The following is a 23081-nucleotide window of genomic DNA, read 5'->3' on the forward strand; positions in this document are numbered from 1 at the left end:
ATTGTAAATTATACAATTCTGTGTTTTTTAGTATACCATATTCACAAGAAGTACAACCACAGCACTATCTAATTCCAGGACATTTTCATTACCTCAAATGGAAACCCCATACACACATAATTTTAAAGAAACAGAATAGTAACTATATTTACACATCTAAACAGTGTGTTCATTCAGATGTATTAGTACCAGAGCGAGAAATAAGGAAGAATTATAGAAGTAAACACAGTTGGAGGCCATTCAAGCATTACCCAAGATAAAAGTTGCCCAATGAAAATAAACATCTGGTCTTCCTGTCATGTGTATTCTTACTACTGAGATGCATAAGTCAAGCTATAAAAATCTGATGAAATAAAATTTGAATTAAAATTCTTTTTTCTTTGATTATATTACTCTTTACATGTCATGCTTAAAATTTGGGTTCTGGAGTAGATACCAATTTTCAGTCTGCCCCATATTCATCTCTTCTTCTGACCAGAACTCCACATTCCCCAAACTCCCCTCCTCCTTATTCAGGCAACTGCTCCTTCACTTTACTTCAGCTATGTAATTCTCATAGCACCTGCCATGTTCTAAAAAGCCCAGGCTGTAGTTACAGTAGAAAACAATGGGAGATAGAGCTAATGAATGGAGAGAAACAGAGTCCTGATGAAACCATTTGAGACCTTGAGTCAAACTTCACCTATACCTGAAAGCCAGACATACCTTTTGAACTTTTTAGTAAGATGAGGTATTAAATTCTTTATTTTGCTTACGCCACTTTGAATTTCATTTTCTGAAGCTCACAATCTACAGTCCTAAATGATACAATGCATCATTATAAAATAAGAAAGAGAAATAAGGAAGTCTCTTTATTTCTGTCTCTAAACTATCCATGAACTTGAAGCTCTAGACACATGAATTGTTTCTGATTTTGTAAAAAAAAATTAACTAAAACACCAAAATACTAACACAGAACTGCCCTATATAAAGCAAACAAATCTGTATTAGTCTTCACATTGCTATAAAGACAGTATCCAAGACTGGGTAATTTATATGGAAAAGAGGTTTAATTGACTGACAGTTCCACATGCCTAGGGAGGCCTCAGGAAACTTACAATCATTGTGGAAGGCAAAGGAAAGCAAGGACCTTCTTCACATGGAAGCAGGAGACAGAAGTGCAAACAGGGGACACACCAGACACTTATAAAAACATTAAATCTTGTGAGAACTCTCTCATTATTACAAGAACAGCATAGGTATATCTGCCCCCATAATTCAATCACCTCCGTCCCTCCACACATGGTGATTATAGGTCCCTACCTTAACATGTGGGGATTACAATTTGAGATGAGATTTGGGTGAGGACACACAGCCAAATCATACCAAAGTCTAATTTTCAAATCCATTTAAGTCTACAAATAGCCAAGTGAAAATAACACATGCCTCTCAAATTACAGTAATTTTCAAACTGTCACTAGAACTAGAAAAAACTATTATCTCTCTCATTTGCCAAGTTAGAGGAAATGGGAGTGACTTTAATTTTTTTCTTATCTGAATTCATACAGTGACTAATAAAGTGTAGTTTGTACTAAATAAGCCTATGAGAAATCCTTGAAGTTGACTGTCAACATGCTATCCTGTAATTTAAGATGGCAGCAAAATCTCAGAATAAAATCATGCAGATTAGCCAGGATATCATGGGTGTACCCTCAAAATATCTCAGGTGATTAGAAAAGCAAATATTTCTCAAAGTCAAGAATACCATACCCCCACCCCCCATGGGGCTTTCTTTTTGGTTTTAAGAAAATTACTCTGATGTCTCATTATTGAGGTACTAAACATTCATAAATGCAAGTCAGAGACAAGTAGATAATCTCCAAAAGTGAAATGAAAACAACAAATAAAATTTAGCTTAATTGTGCATTAAAATGAGCTTCTGAATTTACAGTTCAAAACCAAGATAAATTATGTATGGAATTGAGTTATGCTACTGCTTTGATGTCAAAACCAAAATGTCTCACATGGTCCACATGCAGAAAGTTGTCAGCACAAAAAGACAGGCATGATTAATTTTGACAATGATTATATTTTTAGATTTACCCTAATGTTTATAAAAACTTTTATCCTATGGCAGTTATTTGTTTTTCTCTTTTCTACTATAATTTGACTACTTAAATCTGCGACTGGTGTTGGCCAGGGATAGGGTCTCAAATATTTGATTGTTTGAGGTCACACAGAATTATTTTAAATCAATATTCTGTAAACCTTGGGGAACAGAAAATCTTTCTATACTCCTCCACAATCCTGCAAATAATAAAAATAATATGAATAATTAGGTCATCCTAAAATTTTATACCATGTACAATCCACCTTATCAGGGTACAGACAGAAACAATTTGGGGAAGTTTCTAAAAATAATCTGCCTGTACAATCTTTACCAGTCAAAGCATCAGAGGACATGACATCTGAACTGTGTTATAATGCATCATCAAGCATAAATGATGGGTAAGTGTATTATCAACAAAGGGAACACAGTGGTTCTCAAGGGAGGGTTCTCCCTCCAGGGAGTATTCAGCAGTATCTAAAGGTATTTTTCATTGTCACAATTGGGAGGGTGGTATTGGCATGTAGTGGGTAAAGGACAGAAGTGCTGCTAAACATCCTACAATGCACAGGACGGCTCCCCACAACAAATTACCTGGGCCAAAATTTTAATAGTGTCAAGGTTGAGAAACCCTGAGCTAGAGAAAAGAAAGGTAGAAATAAATGAATAGGTTTAAAGAACAGTGCATACATTATCTATTAGTTACCTATTAGTGATCTACAAATTACCGCAAATTCAGCAGCTTAATTCACACATTTATTATCTCAGTGAATTTCTGTGGCTCAGCAATCTGGGCACAGGTTATCTGGGTTTCCTGTTTAGGGACTACAGTCCTTCATAAAAGGCTGCAATCAAGGTGTTGTCCAGGGCTGAGATCTCATCTGAGACTTGACTGGAGAAGGACCTGCTTCCAAGCTCACATGGTAATTAGAAGAATTCAGCTCCTTGTAGGTTCTCAGACCGAGGTTTTCAGTTTCTTGCTGCCTATCAGCCAGAGATTATCCTCTATTCTTTACCATGTGGGTGTTTCCCTAGGGCAGCTCACACACAATATGGCAGCTTGTTTCTTTCAAAGCCAGCAAGAGTCTGTTAGCCTCTCTGGAGACAGGCTTGCACAATGACTAGCAAGAATAAGAACTCGATAAATAGTTGTTGAATTAAGATGAAATAAACATAAGATATTCTCCTTTTTTTTGAGATGGAGTCTCACTCTGTCACCCATGCTGGAGTGCAGTGACATGACATGAAGTGTTTATAGACAGAATACTTACAGTGTAAATTTGAGCTGAAAGTTTTGATGAAATAGGTTAAAAAACATTAAATATATAATCAACAAAAGAGTAAGCAGAAAAGAGATCTAATATCCATTCTGTGATCTCTATCAATTAGGTAATTTTCAGACATCATTTGAGTAAATACTCATGACAAGCTTTATTCTATACATAAGAAACAAGAAGCACTAGGAATTTATGTGACTTGTACCTCTAGAAAAATCTCAAAGTTTACCTCTAATACACTGGAATAAGGAGCTCAGTGACAGTCTCCCCAGAAAAAAAAAAAAGAAATAAAACTGGTTAAAAAAAACTGCTTTTAAAATATACACAACAGTCGTTTAAAGTCTCTGGCAATTGTCTTAAGAACACACAGCCAATGGTGAAACATTTATTCAAAAGATGTACTAAATCTCAGAAACAAAAGCAAGCCTGTGGCCTTTGGGTCTTGACTTGCTCCCTATCCCCCAACGCCAACTCTGTATTATAGAAGCTGTACCCCAAGCCCTTACTCCAGGCAGACACAGCCAAAAAGACAGGAGTTCTATTCCTTCCCCACAGCTGGTTTGGGGCTATAGTGCCCCCCCACAGTAGAAGTAGGCTGCCATCCTGCTCCAACCATGCCCTGTGTTGCAGAAACTCTATTCCAGATGGTAAAGAGAACCAGGTTGCCCCATCTCTGCCCCGGCTAAGAGAATGGAAACTCTACTCCAGCCATAATACTGAGTCCCAAATTGCCCTCATCTTAGCTTGCACATAGGGCAGAGATTTCACACATGAATAAAGAGACCAGGGACTGTTACCTCTTCTCTTGTGGCCACTTGAAGAGTGAGGGGTTTCATTCCAGAAAAAGCAGGCTTCCACCCCTAGTTCTGACACTGTGACTCAGGTGTTCAGCCTAGGGAGAAAGGCAGCCATAGGAGACTCAATCTGGAACACCGCACACAGCTCTGCCTAAAAGGAGACTTCATTTGGGACAGCACATAGAGAACTTCATGGGTTGTGTAGAAAAAAAGGTAAGATTTTAAAGGAGATGACTTTTTAAAACACTCAAATTCCCCAAAGATTGGTTCCAAATCCCTTGCTACTCACTGTCTGCCTTCAGGATGAGAAAGGGGTAAGTTAGACAAAGATAGAAAAGTATGGTTAAGGAAAGAAAATATTCCATTAAGTAAATTTTATTCCTAAAAAATGCAAAAGGTAAATAACTAGTCAGAAAAAGATAAATTCTAAAGATAATTTTCTAAAACCCCCTTTTTCATTTAATTTTCAAAGCTGCATCTTTAGGGGAAAAAATCAAGTCTGATGTTTATTTCATTTACTAGTTTCCATTTAATTATGAAATGTTTTAAGTTAATAAAGCCTACAATATTCTCCATTTCCTACATTCCTTATTATAGACCATATTTTGGACTTCTTATAGCCACGATAAATTTTTCTCTTATCTACATTCATCAGACCAAAAAATAAGCATGCCTTTGCTATAACATAATTTTTGCATAACGTAATTAACTCAAAATGTGATACATAAAAATAAACTTTGTAATGGAAAAAATCAATAACAGTTGGCTATGGGGGCTCACACCTGCAATCCCAGCAATTTGTGAGGCCAGGGCAGGCGGATCACTTGAAGTGAGGAGTTTGAGACAAGCCTGGCCAACAAGGCAAAACCCCATCTCTACTAAAAATACAAAAATTAGTGTGCGTGCCTGTAATTCCAGCTACTCAGAGGCTGAGGCATGAGAATCACTTGAACCCAAAAGGCAGAGGTTGCAGTGAAGCGAGATAACATCACTGGAGTCCAGCCTGGATAATGGAGTGAGACTCTGACACACACACATACACACACACACACACTCACACACACAAAATAATAAATAATCAGGAGAATTATTATTGCTCAGAAATAATATAATCCTTAAAATCTACAGATGATAATGATAAGGAAGGACAATAACTGACCTAATCAAATGGTATGAGTCTCAAAGGACTCAAAGTTTCCAGTTACCCAGAAGTACTTTGCAGAAGCAGCTTTGAGCGCTAGCAGCTACCCTTTTCCTTTGGGGCTAGCAAGTAGTTGCTTTCATCCAGAAAGACTGAATGCATTCCATCATACCTATTCTCAAAATATGCTGATAAACTTAACTTCAATTTTAGTATCCTACCTCTCAAAAACAGGGTGAGGCATGGCACCTTAATTATTACCCTAGTTGGTATGTTTATGTACTAGGCTAAATTTGGCAACTTCCCTCGAGATCCCAGGGCTAAACAGAAGAAATCCTTGACATCTACAAGGGATAAGTCTTGGTTTCTTGGATAATTCCCAATTCTGGACTAAAATGGAAATAAATAATTTTTCCCACAAATTGCAGTAAAGAATAGTTTTACAAGCATTATTATAAGCACAGCAGACAACGAAAAACACCAAAGCCACAAGAGATGATTAACAGTAATAATACCAGCTAACATTGATTTTCTATATGCTTGAGATACTTTACTTGTATTAACTTTTTTAATAGTTGTAAATGATGAATTGTAGTCTAAGCTCTCCCATCAAATAAATGTCTCTCTTCTGCACAGCAATCATAGATTGCAGCTTAAATTTATGCCTTAGAAAAATGGCCATTTATTATATGACATTGACCTATCAGTAGGCTCACAAATGAATCAGACCAAGAATAAACGCCAAGGCTGATAATACTGTTAACCTCCCAGCTGTGGTAACTACAGGGCTTTCCTTCTGTTTGAGAAAAAAGCAGAGGGAAAAGTGAAGGGGACTCTGTCTTGCACCTGAAGTACCAGCACATCCACAGTGAGGCAGAGCACCAAGTGGGCTCTTATGGTTCGCAATTCCAGGACTGGACTCCCGGATGTAGTCTGTTTGCATACTGCTATAAAGACATACTTGATGCTGGGTAATTTACGGAGAAAAGAGGTTTAATTGACCCATGATTCTGTACAGAAGGCATGGCTGGAAAGGCCTCAGGAAACTGAAAATCATGATGGAAGGCAAGGAGAAGCAGATACAATTTTTACATGGTAATGGAGGAGAAAGAGTGCAAAGGGGGAAGTGCCACACGCCTTTAAATCATCAGCTCTCATGAGAACTCTCTATCACGAAAATGGCAAGGGGAAATCCTTCCCATGATTCAATCACCTCCCAATAGCTCCCTCCCCAATACTGGGAATTAAAATTCAAAATCAGATTTGGGTGGGACACAGAGCCAAACCATATCAGATGGCATTTGTGGACCTGTCCTGGTTCAGAGTGGAGGCCACTGCCCCTAAGGGTAGGCCCAAGACCAGGCAACATGCAACATAAGCTGACTTAATTGCCTTTGGCTCTTAAGGGAATATTGGTTGGTAGTCTGGACATCATCCTTATGCCCTAGGGTGGTGGTGGCTACAAGGTGAGGCCCCTCTGCCTTTAAAAAGAGGAGGGAAGAATGGGAGGACTTCATCTTGTGGTTTGAGTGCAAGCTCAGCTGTAATACAATAGAACACCAGGTAGACTTCTAAGGTTTTTGACTCTAGTCCTTGACTCCCAGACAGCTCCTCTGGACCCACTTAGGGCCTAGGGGACCTTGCCTCCCTGAAGGGAAAGATACAGACCATGTTTGGTTTGCCACTTGCTGACTGTGGAGCCCCAGGGCCTTGAGAAGACATAGACAGTAGCCAGAAAGTGGCTAAGGCAGTTTCTGTGACCCAGTGCTGTGCTGGCTTCAGGTCTGACCCAGCACAGTCATCGGTGGCCACCATGGTGGCGCTGTCACTCCACGCCTAGCTTTGGGTGGGTCAGAACAAAGACTCTGTTTGGGAGAAAGCAAGAGAAGAAACAAGTCTCTGCCTGATAAACCAGAGAATTCTCCCAGATCTTGTCCAAGACCATCAAGACAGTACCTCTACAAGTTGGCAAGTGCCACAGCATTACTGGGGCCCCCCAAAGTAAATACAGCTTAGATCACAACACCCAAGTCCTTTTAGATATCTGGAGAGCCTTTCCAAAAAGGACCACTAACAATAATCCAAGATGGTGAAGACGGCAATAAATACCTAACTCTTCAATTCAGACACTGAAGAACATCTACTAGCATCAGCACCATCCAGGAAAACATGACTTCACCCAGTGAACTGAATAAGGCACAAGGGGCAGTCCTGGAGAAACAGAGATATGTGTCCTTTCAGGCAGAGAATTCAAAATATCTGTGTTGAAACAAAACGAAAATAAAGGTAACATAAAGAAGGAATTCAGAATGGTATCAGATAAATTTGATAGCAAAGAGAGTGAAATAATTAAAAGCATCAAGCAGAAATTCTAGAGTTGAAAAATGCAATTGGTATACTGAAGAATGCATCACAGTCCTTTAATAACAGAATGAGTCAAGGAGGAGAAAGAATTGGTGAGCTTAAAGACAGGCTATTTGAAAATACAGGTCAGAAGAGACAAAAGAAAAAAAAAGCAATAAAGCACACCTACAGGATCAAGAAAATAGCCTCAAAAGGATAAATATAAAAGTTATCAGCCTTAAAGAGAAGGTAGAGAAAGAGATGGGGTAGAAAGTTTATTCATTGGGATAATAACAGAGAACTTCCCAAAACTAGAGAAAGGTATCCGTATCCAAGTACAAGATGGCTATAGATTGAACCCAAAGAAGACCAGCTCAAGGCATTTAATGCTAAAACTCCCAAAAGTCAAGGAAAAAGAAAGGGTCCTAAAAGAAGCAAGAGAAAGAAGCAAATAACATAAAATGGAGCTCCAATATATCTGACAGCAGACTTTTTGGTGGAAACCTTACAATTCAAGAGAGTGGCATGACATATTAAAAGTGCTGAAGGAAATAAACTTTTACCCTATAACAGTATATCCAGTTAAAATATCTTTGAAACTTGAAGGAGAAATAAAGACTTTCACAGACAAACAAAAGCTGAAAGATTACATTAATACGAGACCTGTCCTACAAAAAATGCTAAAGGGAGTACTTCAATGAGAAAAAAAAGGACATTAATGACCAATAAATGATCATCTTGATGGCAGTGGTTTCTGCCATCATGCAGGCTGCAGCAGGGAAGCGTGGCTGGGGCTGTACACTTCATGGAGCTGGTGGGAGCCCTACCCCTTCTGAGTTGGGGCAGGAGCTCCCTGGGTGTCATTGCAGCTGTCCAAGGATAGCTGCAGATCCAGGCCTCTTGCTCCATGGAGCAGACAGGAGCCCTGCCCTCCTGAGCAGGGACACAGGCACCCAAACTGCAGCTATGGATCTGAGCCTCCCTGTGCTCTGGGAGAGGGGCTGGGAACAGGCAGGATCTGCCCTCCATGGTGCAGCTGCAGTTGCAGGACCCTGAGCTGCAGACCTGGGCCTCTGGTTCCATGGATTAGGTAGGAGCTGGGGACTACCAGGAGTCCTGCCCCTCTTGAGTTGGCAGGGCAAGAGCTCCTGGGTGCAGCTGCAGCCCCTCTCCCAGGCACAGGGACCTGGGCATCTCTGCAGCCTGTACCCTCAGGGGCCCCAGGAAGGTCCCCCCAATCCCTGCAGGCTCTGGGGTGTCTTCTCCTGCTGCCTGAACTCTTTCTGCTCCTAGAGCCTACTCTGTTCTCTGAGCAGGGATTGGGGCCAAGCCCTAGGGGCTATGAATGGCAGCTGGAGGCAGAAAGATTCCTGGACAGAACACAGGTCTCCAGTAAGGCCCCATCTTTAGACCATGGAGGGCCTGAAGCCTGGAGACTGGAGTGCCAGATCCGCAGACTGAAGTAGGGATTTCTGCTGCCTCTTCCAGGCCACCTAAGGCTGCCCACGGACTAAGTGGTACACACTTCCTCCTTTCTGAGGTACATAAAAGCCCTGGGCTCAGCCAGAACAAGGCAGAGGATGACCAGAGGATAAAGAGGGCAGAGAGACAATGGAATGACCACCTGCAGAGAGGACCTACACTCTCTGCTGAAAGTTGCAGATGATAGGACAACAAGCTGCAGAGAAGAGCTGCAGAGAGGAGCTACCCTCTCTGCTGAGAGCTGCAGAGATGACCTGCCAGCAGAGAGGAGCCACCCTCTCCAGGGCCTCATATCCACTGAGAGCTGCAGACATCAGGATGACCAGTAGCAGAGAGGAGCTACCCTCTCCAGGGCCTCCTCTCTGCTGAGAACTAAACACTTGACAATGACATGCCCACGGAGAGGAGCTACCCACTGTGGGTCTCCTATGAGCTGTTACAACACTCAATAAAGCTCATCTTCATCTTGTTCACTCTTTCCTTGTCTTCATACCTCATTCTTCCTGGACAATGCAAGACAAGAACTTGGGCAAAGGCATTATAGCCACAGAGGTTTCCAGCCAGAAAATTGACACCCAAAAGATCTCATAACATCTGAGGGTATAAAACTCACTGCAATGGTAAGTATATAGAAAAACACAGAATATTATAACACTGGAACTGTGGTATGTAAACCACTCTTATCCTAAGTAGAAAGAGTAAAAAGTGAACTAATCTAAAATAATAACTACAACAACATTCCAAGACATAATCAGTACAATAAGATATGAATAGAAACAACAAAAGCTAAAAATTGAGGGGATAAAGTTAAGGCATAGAGTTTTAATTAGTTTTCTTTTTCCTTGTTTGTTTAGGCAATAGTGTTAAGTTGTTATCTGATTAAAATAATGGGTTATAAGATAGATTTACGAGCCTCATATTAACTTCAAGCCAAAAACATACAATGGATACACAAAAAATGAAAAGCAAGAAATTATATCATATTACCAGAGAAAATCGCCTTTACTAGAGGAAGATGGGAATGAAAGAAAGAAAGAAAAGAAGACCACAGAACAACCAGGAAACAAATAACAAAATGGCAGGAGTAAGTCTTTACTTATCAATACTAATCAATAATTTGAGTGTAAAACTAAAATAAGATATCATTTCACCCCAGTTAAAATGGCTTATATCCAAAAGGTGGGAATTAACAAATGCTGGCAAGGATCTAGAGAAAAAGGAAGGCTTGTACACGGTGGAATGTAAACTGGTACAACCCACTATAGAGAACAATTTTAAGGTTCCTCAGAAAACTAAAATTTAGCTACTATATGATCCAGCAATTTCATTGCTGGGTATATACCCCCAAAAAGAAAATCAGTCTATCTAAGACATATCTGCACTCCTGTGTTTGTTGCAGCACTGTTTACAATAGCTAAAATTTGGAAGCAGAGTGTCCATTAATGGACAAATAGATAAAGAAAACATGGTACATACACACAATGAAGTACTATTCAACAATAAACAAGAATGAAATCCAGTCATCTGCAACAACATGGTTGGAAATGGAGATCATCATGTTAAGTAAATTAAGGCAAGCAAAGAAAGACAAACATTGTATGTTCTTACTTATCTGAAGAATATAAAAAACAAAACAATTGGGGGCCGGGCGCGGTGGCTCAAGCCTGTAATCCCAGCACTTTGGGAGGCCGAGGAAGGTGGATCACGAGGTCCAGAGATCGAGACCATCCTGGTCAACATGGTGAAACCCCGTCTCTACTAAAAGTACAAAAACTTAGCTGGGCATGGTGGCGCGTGCCTGTAATCCCAGCTACTCAGGAGGCTGAGGGAGGAGAATTGCCTGAACCCAGGAGGCGGAGGCTGCGGTGAGCTGAGATTGCGCCATTGCACTCCAGCCTGGGTAACAAGAGTGAAACTCGGTCTCAAAAAAAAAAAAAAAAAAATTGAACTCCTGGACATAGAAAGTACAAGAATGGTTACCAGAGGCTGGAAAGAGTATTGGAGGGCTGGATGGAGGTAAAAATGGTTGATGGGTACAAAATAAGTAGGATATACAACATGATAGCACAATAGGGTGATTATAATCAATAATAACTGAATTGTACATTTTAAAATAACAAAAAGTATAACTGGTTTGTTTGTAACTCAAATGCTTGAGGGGATGGATACTCCCATCTCTATGATGTGCTTATTTCATATTGCATGCCTGTATCAAATGTCTCATGTACCCCATGAGTATATATGTACCTACTATGTACCTACAAATATTTTTAAAACTTTAAAAATTAAAAATATTTTTTAAATAAAAGCACATTAGACTGGAAGAACAGAGGCCTGGGTCAGAGATTGTACAAACACAGCCCCATAGGTCTGGTTTTCCCTACATATGTGTTTTGTTTGACTCGTACTGTTTTTGCTTTTGTTTTTGTCCCTTGAATATTTTAATTAAAATATTTTCCATATAATTCTGAATTCCCAACTTTTATTTAAAAAGCTGATGAGGCCGGGTGTAATCCTAGCACTTTGGGAGGCCAAGGAGGGTGGATTGCTTGAGCTCAGGAGTTTGAGATCAGCCTGGGCAACGTGGCAAAACACTGTCTCAACAAAAATTTTAAATATTAGCCAGGTGTGGTGGCATGCATGCCTAATCCCAGCTATTTGGGGGGCTGAAGTGGAAGGATCACTTGATCTTGGGAGGCAGAGGTTGTAGTGAGCCAAGGTCACACCATTGCATTCCAGCCCCATCTCAAAAAATTTAAAAATTTAAAAATAAAAGGCAGATGATCTGCCTATATTGAGCCCCCAATTTCACATATAAATAATCAGTTTCAACTGTGTGGCAATGAACCTTTCCCCTATGCTATTTACCGCATTTCCCATGACCTACTTTTATATTTTATAACACTATGTTACATTTCTTACTTGGCCTTTTAACAGTGGACTCTCTGACCACTGGCCTCAAACAAGTCATTCACTCTCTTTTGAACTCAATGTCTCCATATGACATTGGAGGAATGGGTGCTTAGGGCAGTTGACATCTTCACCTCTGAATTCTTCAGACTCTACTATTTATTCTAAAATTCAGAATACTCTCTTGTTAGAAGTAGACTGCCTGCTGTAACTTCTACTATCAGTGAAATCTCTTTGTGACTGTCATTAAAGTAAATTTTAAAATAGCTTTTTAATGCTTTTAGTCACAAAAAAGAATTCACTAAAAAATGCACTAAAAAGAAATATACTTCAATCTTAGAGCCCTAAGGATGGCTTACCTGGTGTCAGACTTGATTTGGAAAATTTTGACTGAATGAACACCTTCTGTTTATAAGTTGGGGACTGTTGAATTCAATTAGATTACAGCTGATATTGCCCATTGTCTATTTAAAGCCCAAATGTATATGAAAGAAAAGAGAAAAGTGGTGGTGTATTCATTTCCTTCAATTAAATCTTCCACACAGTTGAGGAAGTAATTTTCTCAGTTGTCACCCAAACCTTCTTTGCCATAATTACTCTGCATTGTCTAGTTTGGATTTGTTTTCAATCTATCATTTCAAAAACGTCACTGAAAAAGCACTGAGTACTTTTCTTACTAGTATCTCCTATTTTAGATCATGTTCTCAAAGGTGTGTTATGTATTTGCTGGATCACACCAATTATGCACATAATCAAATTATTCCAGGATCATAAAGAATACAAGGTAAGACTTTTCCAATAAACAAAATACTTAAAAGGCAAACTGGCTGGGTATGGTGGCTCACGCCTGTAATCCCCGCACTTTGGGAGACTGAGGCAGGTGGATCACTAGGTCAGGAGTTTAAGCCCAGCCTGACCAACATGGTGAAACCCTGTCTCTACTAAAAATACAAAAATTTGCTGGGCATGGTGGTATGGGCGTGCCTGTAATCCCAACTCCTAGGAGGCTAAGGCAGGAGAATCGCTTGAACCTGGGAGATAGAGGTTATAATGAGTCAAGGTTGTGTCCTTGCACTCCAGTGTGGGCAACAGAAAGAGACGCCATCTCAGGAAAAAAAAAAAAAGTCAAACTGGTAGGTGTATTAATTGTTCTTCTTAAGCTTGTTATTACAGAAGTTCATTTTTATTTCTTTCTCCAAGTGAGAACAGTTTAAGGTCTTGTCACTCACAGTGTGGTTTGTGAATCAGCTGCATCAGCATTCCTTAGGAGGCTGTCAGGCAAGCAGAATCTCAGACTGTATCCCAGACCTGATGTATTAAAACTCACAGTTTAGAGTGAGAGTGGATGATGGCCAAGAAGAGTCCTCTAGTTAATAATTCTCTCCCATCCGCCCTGGCAGGAACACCAAATTGAACAAGTGTACATACAAGAAAGCACTTTCATAAGAACCAAAAATCACAGTACCTTGTTTTAACATTGTATCACATGAGAAAAGGAAAGACAGTATTGAAATCAAAATGGATTAAAGACAAATATTATACCTCAAACTACAAAATTATAGAAGAAAACATTAGGGAAACTCTCCAGGACAATGGACTGGGCAGTTTATTGAGTAATACTCCAAAAGCATAAGCAACCCAAGCAAAAATGGGCAAATGAAAACACATCAAGTTAAAGAGCTTCTGCACAGCAAAGGAAACAATCAACAAAATGAAGAAACAACCCAGGGAATAGGAAAAAATATTTGCAACTATATGTCTGACAAGGAATTAATAACCAGAATATATAAGGAGCTTGAACAAGTCAATAGGAAAAAATCCAATCATCCAATTTTAAAATGGGCAAAAGGTTTAAATAGACATTTCTCAAAAAAGACTTACAAATGGCAAACAGGTATATGGAAAGGTGCTCAACATCAACAATCGTCAGAGAAATACAAATCAAATGAGATATTATTATCTTATCCCAGTTAAAATGGATTATATCTAAAAGACAGGCAATAACAAATGCTTGTGAGAATGTAAAGAAAAAAAGAACCCTCATACACAATTGATGAGAATGTAAATTAGTACAGCCACTATGGCGAACAATATGGAAGTCCCTTAGAAAACTAAAAATATAACTGCCATATGATCCAGCAATCCCACTGCTAGGTATATGCTCAAAAGAAATAAAAATCAGTTAATCAAAGAGATATGCTTTTATTTTATAATAAGCACTACCATATGTTTATTGCACTGCCATGTTTATTCACAATAGCCAGGATTTGGAAGCAACTTAAATGTCCATCAGCAGATGAATGGGAAAAAAATGTGGTATATATACACAACAGAATACTATTCAATCATTAAAAAGTAGGATATTCTGTCACATGCAACATGCATGAAACTGGAGGACATAATGTTAAGTGAAATAAGTCAGGCACAGAATGATAGACTTCATATGTTCTCACTCATTTGTGGGAGGTAAAAATTAAAACAATTAAATTCATGGAGATAGAGAGCAGAATGATGATTACCAGAGGTTGCTAAGAATAGTGCAGGGCAGGGAGGGACCTTGGTGTGGTTAATGGGTAAAAAAGTCTAGCTAGATAGAATGAGTAAGATCTAGTATTTGATAGCACAACAGGGTGATTACAGTCAACAAAACTTGTTTTATTTTATTTTAAAATAACTACAGGAGTATATAAATGGAATGTTTGTAGCACAAAGAAATAAATGCTTGAAGTGATGGATACCCTATTTGCCCTAATGTGATTTTTTCTTAATTTTCCTATTTTATTTCAATGGGTTTTGGGGGAACAGGTGGTGTTTGGTCACATGGATAAGTTCTTCAGTGCTTTGGTGCACCCATCACCTGAGTAGGTGAAGAGCAACTGTACCCGATATATACTCTTTTATTCCTAATCCCCTCCTGTCCTTCACCCAAGTCCTCAAAGTCTGTTGTATTATTCTTTGCATCCTCATAGCTTAGCCTCCACTTATGAGTGAGAGCATAAGATATTTGATTTTCCATTCCTGAGTTACTTCACTTAGAGTAATGGTCTCCAATTTCATCTGGGTTGTTGCAAATGCCATTATTTTATTCCTTTTCAAGGCTGTAGTATTCCCTGGTGTGTGTGTGTGTGTGTGTGTGTGTGTGTGTGTGTGTGTGTGTGTGTCACACTTTTTTAATCCACTCATTGATTAATAAGCATTTGAGCTGGTTCCATATTTTTGCAATTGCAAATTGTGCTGCTATCAACATGTGTGTGCACATATCTTTTCTGTATACTGACTTATTTTCCTCTGGGTAGATACTCAGGAGTGGGACTGCTGGATCAAATGGTAGATCTACTTTTGGTTCTTTAAGGAATCTTCACAGTGAAAAGGAAACTACTAGTGATGGTTCTAGTTTACACTCCCACCAGCACTGTCAAAGTGCCAACATCTATTATTTTTTTATTATGGACATTCTTGCAGGAGTGAGGTGGTATCACATTGTGGTTTTGATTTGCATTTCTTTGATAATTAGTGATGTTGAGTATGTTTTTATATCTTTGTTGGCCATTTGCATGTTTTCTTTTGAGAACTGTCTATTCATGTCCTTAGCCCACTTTTGGATGAGATGGGGTTTTTTTGTTTTTTGTTTTTTTGCTGATGTGAGTTCCTTGCAGATTCTTTGTCGGATGCAGAGTTTGTGAAGATTTTCTCCCATTCTGTGGGTTGCCTATTTTCTTTGCTATTTCCTCTGCTGTGCAGAAGCTTTTTAGTTTAATTGTGTCCCATCTATCTTGGTTTTTGTTGCATTTGCTTTTGGGTTCTTAGTCACAAAGTCTTTGCCTAAGCCAATGTCTAGAAGGGTGTTTCTGATGTTATCTTCTAGAAGTTTTATGGGTTCAGGTCTTAGATTTAAGTCTTTGATCCATCTTGAGTTGATTTTTATATAAGGTAAGAGATGAGGATCCAGTTTCATTCTTCTGCATATGGCTTCCCAATTATCCCAGCACCATTTGTTAAATATGGTGGCTTTATAAGTATGTGGCTTTATTTCTGGGTTCTCTATTCTGTTTCGTTGGCCTATGTACCTACTTTTATACCATTACCATGCTGTTTTGGTGACTCTAGCCTTATAGTATAAAGTTAGGTAATGTAATGTTTTCAGATTTGTTCTTTTTGCTTAGTCATGCTTTGGCTATGCAGGCTCTTTTTGGTTCCATGTAAATTTTAGAATTATTTTTCTAGTTCTGTGAAAAATGATGGTGGTATTTTTACAGGAACTGCATTAATTTGTAGATTGCTTCTGCGAGTATGTTCATTTTCACAATGTTGATTCTACCCATTCATGAGCATAGGGTGTGTTTCCATTTGTTTGTGCCATCTATGATTTCTTTCAGCAGTGTTTTTTAGTTTTCCTTGTAGACATCGTTCACCTCCTTGGTTAGGTGAAAGATGTCTACAAGGAAAACTACAAAACACTGCTGAAAGAAATATTCCTAAGTATTTTTATTTTTTTGCAGCTATTGTAAAATTCTTGATTTGATTCTCAGCATGGTCACTGTTGGTATATAGCAAGTCTACTGATTTGTGTATATTAATTTTATATTCTGACACTTTACTGAATTATCAGTTCTTGCCCTTATGTGATTATTATGTATTAAATGACTGTATCAAAATATCTCATGTACCCCATAAATATATACACCTACTATGTAGCCACAAAAATTAAAAATAATTTTTTTAAAATGCCACAGTTTAACAAGACCCTCTGGTGATTGATGTGTAGATCGTAACTGGAGAACCTAAAGTTTGAGTACATTCCCCAAAACTTGCGTGCTGGAAGCTCACTCCTCATCGCAACATTGTCAGAAGGTAAGGCCTAATGACTAGTGGTGATTAGACCATGAGAGCTTTACTCTTATGAATGGATTAATGTAATTATTACTATAGTGAGTAAGTTATCACAGGAATGGCTTCCTTACAAAAGGATAATTTTGGCCTCTTTTTCTCTCATGTGCCCTCTCTTCGTGCTTCTGTCATAGATGACGCAAAAGTAAGACACTTGCCAGAAGATCCTGGACTTCCTAGCCACCAGAACCCTAAGCTAATACATTTCTGTCTTTAAATTATTTGGTGTACAGTAGTATGTTGTAGCAACACAAAACAGAGAAGTATCGGTTTTGGGTACAATGGAAGAGTAATGCGTAAGCCTGAGCTCTAACAATCCTGATTCTGCCACTTACTAGCCATACTAAATTTTACCTTAGTTTCTTCATCTTAAAAGTGAGATTAAATAATAACCTCCACGGATGTTCTGTGATTTTATTTACTTATTGCATCTGAAGGCCAGAGTAATCCCTCAATAAATATTTGTCAAATTTAGCTACAAAAAAAATTGGAACGATTTACTAACCCCTTTAACTTCCACTTTGAAGTTAAAACTGAAATGTATTTTTACAAATCATTTTTTTTACCATGAGCTGAATCTGTTCATTTTTATTAAAATGTAGAATTAGTTTCTTTAATGTTTCTTCTTAAATTCTTAAGTAGAGATTTAAAAAGAAATGGTTTCTTCCCCTTCCCTCTCTCTTCCTTCAATTTATCTTTCCTCTAAACACAAAAGAAGGGAAGAACCCTAAAAAGAAAAAAATCAAATGAGCATGTTAGTCATTTTTCAGAACTTCAAAATATATGTCAATCAATTAAACTCTTTAAAAGCAGCACATGTAGCCCTGAAGAGGGCCTGCTATTAAATGGTTAACTAACAAGACAGGAACACAAAGCAAACTTGTCCATAGCATGCAATGTCTGTGTTAAACCCTTGATCTGTTCAAAGGGAGATGGCAGCAAGATAGCCAAAGAGCAGAAGCTTGCCAAACTAAATAAAGAACATCAAGACAGAGAGCAGGAATAAATGTAACAAAGATACCACAAAGATATCTTGGAGTTATGGTCAGGCGGAATAATCCTTATCTGCTTCTTCTTTTGAAGGGCAGATTAGAACATGATAATTGGAGATCACATGATACATCACTAAAGGTTCTGTGTAATCAGGATTTACAATATCCTGATTATTCCTATGTTACTCTTCCTGAAGAAAGAGTGTATTAGAGGTATATGGCTAAAATACTGCCTGTGGGTGATGAATAGCCCCAAGGAGCACCTGATGTCAGACCCTTTGGTTAACTTGGGACCTCAGATTCTGAAATATGGACCAAAGCTACAAACTGTAAAACAGTCAATTATACCCATAATATAAAAGAAACTGTTCTTCCAATTCTGGTTAACAATAGGTTTTTTTCTGTGTAAATGATGACCTTATTAACCGAATTCGTATTTTTAAAATTCATTTTATAAAATATAGTTTAACTCAAATGACTCTCTATTTACAACCTGCTTGTGGATCTTAAATATGACTACTTCAGTCCTTCTTGCCAATGCCACTAAATTAACAGTCCCCACCTACCAAATGGCAAGGCTTCTATCCTTTCTGCTGTCTCTTAGATATTCCAAAATGGATGGGGACTATCTCATAGAATTTCCACAGCTTCCTGTGTCTCTGTTATCCTTATGCTCCGGCACTTTACGTTACTCTTGGCTCATTCTGCTTGGCACAGAACCCACATGGTGTCAATGGCCTTTGATATCCTTTGGAGCGTCTATCTTCTCAAATTCTGGTGCTTGGGATGACATCCTACAAGCCTCCAAGTTCCTGTCATAAACGCCACCTGAAACTTTATTCTGGTAACCCATACATTGCTGTTAACCCAACCTTGACCTCCAGTCCTCAGCTCTCTCTGACTGGTAGAGAAATGATTTCCACATTTTCATCCCTTCCATGAGAAGGAAGAAGGAATCTGACAGCAGAAATGTTTGGGCTCATAGTAATCAACTGCTTTTAACTTCAGCACATACCTATCTCTTTTCCAGGGTCATAAATGACCACAGAAGTCTGAGCAGTGTACATTTAAGAGCAGCCTCACATTTGTACCCTGCATCAATGCTCTCTTCCCATTGTGACAGACTCTTTCAATTGTTGTGGTAATTCCTTTCTCTTAGGAGCCCTTTTGTCTCTTGTTTTACTCTGGTTTCCTTTGAAGACTCTAACGAAGCCATTTTTTATCCTCCACAAATGTCAGTAAGAGTCTGACCCTGATGTCACACAAAGCCAGAGGTGGAGTTAGAAGTATGAGATAGACTGACAGTAAGTGTTTGATGCCTTCATGTGCTCAGTCCTGACTTCACTAGTCCCAACTTCTAAAACTAATTAATAGCACATTTTCAATTATTAGACACATAACTTCATATTAAACGGTCCTAGTCAACATTTTACATGCAAATATTTTCTCAAATATTGACAGCACTTGTTTCATGTCTCAGATCAATTTCAACGTTACTTGCTAAAAATGTGAAGGTAGGATATGAGCCCAATAATCAGACTACAAGCTCACACCTACCATTAATTCTACTTGCAAATTTACATACTAAATACAAATGCACTCATAGTCTTTAACTTTCAACAATATACATTTTTAAAATAAAGGAATCTTTGTAAAGATAAGGACAACTACTTTGATTTATTTTATTTTTTAATAATTTTAACTTTTATTTTAGAAATGGGGGGGTACATGTGCAAGTTTGTTACCTGGTCATATTGCATAATTCTGAGGTTTGGGGTATGACTGATCCCAACACCCAAGTACTGAGAACAGTACCCAATAGGTAGATTTTCAACCCATCTCTCTCGCCCTTCAAGTAGTCCAGAGTGTCTATTGGTCCCACTTTTATGTCCATGAGTACCCAATGTTTAGCTCTAACTTAAGAGTGAGAACATGCTGTATTTGGTTTTCTATTTTTGTGTTAATTTGCTTAGGATATTGGCCTTCAGATGCGTTCATGTTGCTGCAAAAGATTAGATCTCATTCTTTCTTATGGCTACATACTATTCCATGGGGTGTATGGGCCACATTTTTTTTATCTCATCCACTGGTGATGGACACCCAGGTTGATTCCATGTCTTTGCTACTGTGAATGGTGCTGCAATGAACATACGCATGCATGTGCCTCTCTAGCAGAATGATGTATTTTCTTTTGAGTGTATACCCAGGAAAGGGATTGCTGGGTTGAATGGTAGTTCAGTTTTGAGTTCTCTAAGAAATCTCCAAACTGCTTTCCACAGTGGCCGAACTAATTTGCCACTAACAGTGTATAAGTATTTCCTTTCCTCTGTAGCCTTACCAGCATGTGTTTTTCTTTAACCATTTAATGATAGCCATTCTGACCTGTGTGACATGGTATCTCATTGTGGTTTTGATTTTCACTTTCTAGTGATTAGTGATGTTAAACATTTTTTCATATGCTTATTGGCATTGTGTGTCTTCTTTTGAGACTTGTGTTCATGTCCTTTGCCCATTTTTTTAAAAGGGCTCTTTTTTTGATTGTTGATTTGTTTAAGTTCCTATAGATTCTAAATATTAGGCCTTTATAAGAGGCATAGTTTGCAATTTTTTTCCATTCAGTAGGTTGTCTGTTTACTCTGTCAATATTTTATTTTGCTGTGCAGAAGCTATTTACTTTCATTAGGTTCCACTTGTCAATTTTTGGTTTTGTTGCAATTGCTTTTGAGGACTTGGCCAAAAATTATTTGCCAAGACTGATATAGAGAAGGGCATTTCCTGGGTTTTCTTCTAGGCTTTTTATAGTTTAAGGTCTTATATTTAAATATTTAACCCATCTTGAGTTAATTTTTTTTTCTTTTTAAATTCTAACATGGCCTGGTACACAATGAGTCAATTTTTTTATACAGTAAAAAGTAGTGGTCTAGTTTCATTTTTCTGTATATGGCTAATTATCCCAGCAACACTTAATGAATAGGAAGTCCTAACCCCATTGTTTATTTTTGTTGGTTTTGTGCAGATGGTTGTAAGTGTTAAACTCTATTTCTGTTTTTGGGTTTTTTAAATTCTGTTCCATTGGTCTAGGTGTCTTTTTTTGTACCACTACTATAAAGTTTTGCTTACTGAGCCTTACAGTATAAGTTGAAGTCAGGTAGTGTGATGCCTCCAGCTTTGTTAACATCCTAGGCCAGATGGAGTTACAGACAAATTCTACCAGATATATAAAGAGCTGTTATCAGTTCTACTGAAACTACTCCAAAAAAAAATGAAGAGGAGGGGCTCCTCTCTAACTCATTCTATAAAGCTAGCATCAGCCTGATACCAAAATCTGGCAGAGACACAATGAAATACGAATACTTCAGGCTAATATTGCTGATGAACATAGATGCAAAATTCCCCAACAAAATACTAGCAAACCAAATCCAGTAGCACATCAAAAGGTCAATACACCCTGATCAAATAGGCTTTATTCCTGGGATGTACAGCTGGTTCAACATATGCAATCAATACATGTAATTTACCACATCAAGAGAATTAAAAGAAAAAGCTGTATGATTGTTCCAACAGATGCAGAAAAAGTGTACAATAAAATTCAAAATCCCTTGATAATAATAACCCACAACAGACTAGGCATCAAAGGAACATACCTCAAAATAATAGGAGCCATCTATGACAAACCCACAGCTAACATCATACTGAACAGGCAAAAGCTGGAACTATTCACCTTGATAAGTGGAACAAGACAAAGATGACCTCTGTCACCACTCCTATTCAATATAGTACTGGAAGTTCTAGGCAGTGCAATCAGCAAGAGAAAGAAATAAAATGAATCCAAATAGGAAAGGAAGAAGTCAAACTATCTATTTTCACTGGTGATATAATTCTATACCTGGAAAGCCCTAAATACTCCACCAAAAGGCTCCTAGAACTGATAAGTACCTTTAGTAAAATTTCAGAATACAAAATAATGTATAAAAATCAGTCTCATTTCTATACATCAATAACATTCAAGCTGAAAGTCAAATCAAGAACACAATCCCATGTACAGTAGCCACACGCAAAAACTGAAATACCTAAGAATATATTTAACCAAGGAAGTGAAAGATATCTACAAGAACTACAAAACACTGCTGAAATAAATCAGAGACAACACAAATAAACAAAAAAACATTCCATGCTCATGAACTGGAAGAATCAATATCATTAAAATGGCCATACTGTCCCCAAAATTTTTGGATTCAACACTATTCCTATCAAACTGCGAAAGTCATTTTCCATAGAAACAGAAAAGAACTATTCTAAAATTCCTACAGTACTTCATCTTAGAGATAAAGAAAATGAAGACCCATAGAGTTGAAATGATTTCAAAAGTCGCTAGTCTTGAGCTCAAACTGAAACCTCCTTATTCTCAATTTGGTTATGTTACTTTTACATCCATTACTATATAAAAACAGCCTATGATGTTGAAGTATTTTGCCACAAGATCCATTCATTTAGCGAGTAGATATTATTAAAGTATCTTCTAAGCATCAGATGATGTGAAAGAAAAGTGATCTACCAGAAGTGAAAATATCAGTTCAAGCTTCAGGTCTTCCAAACCTGATGTGTGTAGAAATTATACAAATGAATGGCATACTTAATTCATTTTAGAATGAGGCATATACTACAATGAGGGGGTGCAATTAGGTCATTCATAAGATCTCTTTCAGTTCTCAGCTTCTGCAATTTCAACTAAACAGCTATATATGTGTTTTAAAAAAGAAAAAACTCATGAATGATCATTTACAGCTTCACCTGAGACCAAATGAAAGATGTTCACCTAAAAGATTTAAGTCACTGAATAACATCTGATAATTAATCTTTTTGTAAATGAAGAGACTATGATGGATTGCTACCTGTCATTTTGTTCAAACACATCAAATGTCTAGTAACTTAAAAAAAAACAGGTATAGTGCATGCCTTATGTATTCAACTCTATATTTTAAAATCTAGAAAGATAAAATGATTTTATCAATGCTTCCTTTTAAGAAAAAATATGTTGATAGACCTAAACATTTAGAATTAGGCTCCCAATTTTCTTTTATGTAGAATCTCTAACAGAAATCATAAATTAAATTTGACACTCCATTGAATTGGATCGGCTCCAAGAGACAACCTCCAAGGTCAACC

At 38.0% G+C, this 23081-nt stretch overlaps 1 non-coding gene across 1 annotated transcript; it reads left to right on the top strand.

Moving 5' to 3' along the window:
• The first annotated feature begins 17965 nt into the window (after window positions 1–17965).
• On the top strand, window positions 17966–18101 carry LOC118148176 (U8 small nucleolar RNA). Its single transcript, XR_004734952.1, has one exon. It is a non-coding gene; the product is annotated as a U8 small nucleolar RNA (small nucleolar RNA).
• The last annotated feature ends 4980 nt before the right edge of the window (window positions 18102–23081 follow it).

Source organism: Callithrix jacchus, chromosome 15, assembly GCF_049354715.1.
Source record: "Callithrix jacchus isolate 240 chromosome 15, calJac240_pri, whole genome shotgun sequence".
Classification (NCBI taxonomy): domain Eukaryota; kingdom Metazoa; phylum Chordata; class Mammalia; order Primates; family Cebidae; genus Callithrix; species Callithrix jacchus.